A 4420-nucleotide genomic window follows, 5' to 3' on the forward strand; every position below is an offset into this window, starting at 1 on the left:
CATTCACTGAGGTGCAGATGAGTGTGGAAAGAGCAGGCGTTGGGACGTGTTTAGCCTGAGATGCCTACTAAACACCCACGTGGGCATGCCAGCTAGGCAGCCAGACGACTGAGTCTGGAATTCAGGAGAGAAGTCAGTTACAGATGTCTACTTGAGAGCTGCCAGTCTGGAGATGATATCCAAGCCATGGGACCGGCTGCCACTGCCCAGGGAGCAGAGCCAGCAGCTAGAGAAAGGACCAGATACGAGGACTGGGTGAGGACCTAGCTCCAGGGCGTTCCATGTATAGGTGTTGATAAGATGAGGACTCAGGAAAGAAGTGGGAGAAGGAGTGGCTGGTATGGTAGGGGTACCACCAGGAGAGAGCATTGTCCTGAAAACCAAGAAAGAAAGCGTTTCTAGAAGAGCCTTACACTACAAAGCCAGTCCATCTGCAAATTCTCTTGGCCCTACCTTCAACATATATCCAGAATGTGACCTCTTCTCACCACCGCCCCCGACCCCCACTCTCCAGCGCACTGCAAGCCATCATCAACTCCCTCTTCTCTTCTCCAACCGCAGAAGTCTCTAACTGGTCTCTCTGCTTCCACTCTGGCCCTCCTGATAGCCTATTTTCCACCCAGTGAGCAGACTGATTATTTTCAAAGGTAAGTGAGAACATTCCGATCATCTTTTAAGTGTTGCCAGTAGCTCCAAGGTGAGGACCGAGTGTTGATTGTTTGATTTGACAACGGAGAGTTATTCATTGGTATCCTGGAGCAGAGCAGTTTGGATGGATGGGTGGGAATGAAAGCTTATTCTACTGGAGTCAAAATGTAAAGGATGAGCCAAACAAACATCTGTGAGGGTGTTCAATGTCATCGGGATTCAGAGAAATACAGATGATATAGCCACAAAGAGATGTTGCTACACACCCACAAGATTGGCTATACGAAACTGAAAATGCCAAGTATTGCTGTGGAACAGCAGAAGCTCTCTAAACCGCTTCAGAAACTTAAAGTGGCATGCCACTTTGAAATAACACTTTTAATTTTCTAGTTAAATTTTATTTTCTCAAGTACCCTATAACTTAGCTAGAGATTTCTGCCTCTTTGCATCATGTTGCTGGACAATAATGGTCCTAAGAAGTACTCTTCATAGTATTCCAAAAGAAAAGAACCCTGTGTTCACAGATGATACAATGAATGTTGTGACTGATCCACACAGAGAAAGACAAGTGTAGAACAATGTGGCAGGAAATGAACTATGGTGGCACCCAAAGAGTAAGTGTAAACTTAAATACCACGTGGAACAAAAGAGGCCACACTGCATTTGTATGGATTCACAGGAAGTTAAGAGGTAGAATGGGAAGCACTCCCAAAATGTTAAAGTAAGGTCCTCCAGAAATGCCCTCCTCCATACAAACAGTTACAACACAGGCAAAAAGAGTCAAGGAGAGTGGCGACGGTGGCACAACATTATGAGAGAAAATACTAGTGGATCATATATCTGATGGGGACTAGTACCCAGAAAAAATTGTTTGTTCAATAAAACTGCTGAATCTTGGTAAGAGCAGCGAGCTACGTGAAGTTTTAATGGCCCTAGTCCCATATCCCTCTCCCTCAGGTCCTCACTAGCCTTGAGAAACCACACCACAGCAACTAGGGTAGCTGTGAAAACAGGTCGCCTAGCACCTAGTGGAATGGGCAGAACAGTTTAGAGCCTCCTCAAAAGCGCCATGGCCATAGAACTGTTACGAATTTCACGCGTGGCAGTCCCCCAGAAAAATCCCCCTTCACAGGGCTTGCCTTGCCATAAAAAACTCTCAGAAGAAAACATAAGGCAAAAGTTTCACGGCACTGGATTTGGCAAAGATCCCTCTGATGCATGACACCAAAGACACAGGTAACAAAAAAACAGGCAAAATGGACTTAACGAAACTTTAAAAATTTTCTGCATCTAAAAACACTCTTGACACGGTAAAAAGGTTACCCACAGAATGGGAGAAAATATTTGCAAATCAAGTGTCTGTCTGATAAGGGATTAATATTCAGAACGTACAGAGAACACCCCTACAACCCAACAACAACAAAAGAAACGACCTGATTCAAAAAATGGGCAAAAGACTCGAAGAGACATTTCTGCAAAGAAGATACACAAATGGCCTATGAGCACATAAAAAGATGCTCAACATCACTCATCACGAGGGAAATGCAAGCCACAACTACAGTGAGATACCACCTCCCACCCATGAGGATGGCTACTGTAAAAAAAAAAAAAAACAAAAAAAAAAGAAAATAAGATGTCCTGTGTTGGAGAGGACATGGAGGAAATTGGAACCCATGTGTGCTGCCGGTGGAAATGTAAAATGGTACAGCCGCTGCGGAATACGGTGTCGTGGTTCCTTCGAAAGATCAAAACTAGACTTGCCATATGACCCGGCAATTCCACTTCTGGGTATACACCCCAAAGAACTGAAAGCAGGGTCTTGAAGAGCTGCTTGTATGTCCATGTTCACAGCAGCACTATTCACAATAGCTAAAACACGGAAGCAACCTAAGTGTCCACTGATGGACGACCAATGGATAAGCAAAATGTGGTATATACTTGCAATGAAACACTACTGACCCTCAGAAAGAAAAGAAATCCTGACACGTGCCACAGCACGGATGACCCTTGAGGACATTATGCCAAGAGAAATAAGCCAGTCCCTCAAAGACAAATCTTGTATGATTCCACTCATAGGAGGCACCCAGAGTAGTCACAATCCTAGAGACAGAAAGTAGAATGGAGGTTGCCAGGGGCTGGAGGCAAGCAGGCAATGGGGATTTACAGTTTAATGACCATACAGTTTCAGTTATAAGATGAAAAGGAGTCCTGGAGATCGAGAGTGGTGACGGTGGCACAACATTATAAATGTATTTAATGCCACTGAAGTGTGCACTTAAAAATGGTTACGATGGTAAAGTTTATGCTATATGTGTTTCAACTCAATAAAAAAGATTGGAAGGAAAAATGAAATACTTCTCTGCTCTGAGAGAAAACACAGCACTGAGAGAGTGAAAAGACAGCCCACGGGATGGGAGAAAATATTAGCAGTTCATATATCTGATGGGGACTAGTACCCAGAAAATATTAAGCACTCTTAGAACTCAACCAGAAAAAGATGTCCAATTTTGGGCGCCTGGGTGGCTCAGTTGGTTAAGCAACTGCCTTCGGCTCAGGTCATGATCCTGGAGTCCCTGGATCGAGTCCCGCATCGGGCTCCCTGCTCAGCAGGGAGTCTGCTTCTCCCTCTGACCCTCCCCACCTCATGTACTTTCTCTCTCTCTCATTCTCTCTCTCTCAAATAAATAAGTAAAATCTTTAAAAAAAAAAAAAAAGATGTCCAATTTTAAAAGGGCACAGGACGGGAATAGACATTTATCCAAAGAAGAAATAAAAGACCAATAAGAATATGAAAGGATGTGCAATATCATGAATTATCAGAAAAGTGCACATCAAAACTACAAAGAGAGGGACGCCTGGGTGGCTCAGTTGGTTAAGCGACTGCCTTCGGCTCAGGTCATGATCCTGGAATCCCGGGATCGAGTCCCACATCGGGCTCCCTGCTCAGCAAGGAGTCTGCTTCTCCCTCTGACCCTCTTCTCTCTCATGCTTTCTATCTCTCATTCTCTCTCTCAAATAAATAAATAAAATCTTTAAAAAAAACCACCTTATTAAAAAAAAAAAAACTACAAAGAGATACCCTTTTAGATCCACCGGGATTCCGGCTAAAATCGAAAAGACAGGCAGTATCGAATGCCAGTGAGGATATGGAGCAACTGGAACCCTCGTTCACCCTGGCAGGAATGTAAAATTACGTAGCTGCTCTAGAGAGCAGTTGGGCAGTTCCTCGAAAGGCTAATCATAGAGTTAACCCATGACTGAGCAATTCCACTCCCAAGCACCTACCCAAGGGAAATGAAAACATGTGTCCAAGCAAAAACTTGTACTCAAATGTCCACAGCAGTGGTATTCACAATAGCGAAAAAGTGGAAACAACCAAAATGGTCATCCACTGATGGGTTGAAAAAATAAAACATGGCATATTCCTTCATTCAAAAAGAATCTATTATTTGGCCCAAAGGAAATGAAGTTGTGACACATGCTACAACATGGCTCATCCTTGAAAACATGCAAGGTGAAGTAAGTCACAGAAGACGACAACTTGTAGGAGTCCATTGCTATGAAATACCCGGAACAGACAAAGTCCTAGAGCTAGAAAGTACAGTAGTGATGGCCAGGGGCTCAGGGAGGCGGGGAATGAAGAGAGACTGCTAATGAATAGGAGGGTTTCCTTTAGAGGGTGAAGAAGATGTTCTAAAATCAACTGCGGTGATGGTTGTATAATTTTCTCAACATACTATAAACCACTGAACTGGACTCTATTTTTTTAAAG

The sequence above is a fragment of the Callorhinus ursinus genome, unplaced genomic scaffold (genome assembly GCF_003265705.2).
Source record: "Callorhinus ursinus isolate GAN/ISIS: 27379988/994484 unplaced genomic scaffold, GSC_fseal_2.0 scaffold761, whole genome shotgun sequence".
Lineage (NCBI taxonomy): Eukaryota > Metazoa > Chordata > Mammalia > Carnivora > Otariidae > Callorhinus > Callorhinus ursinus.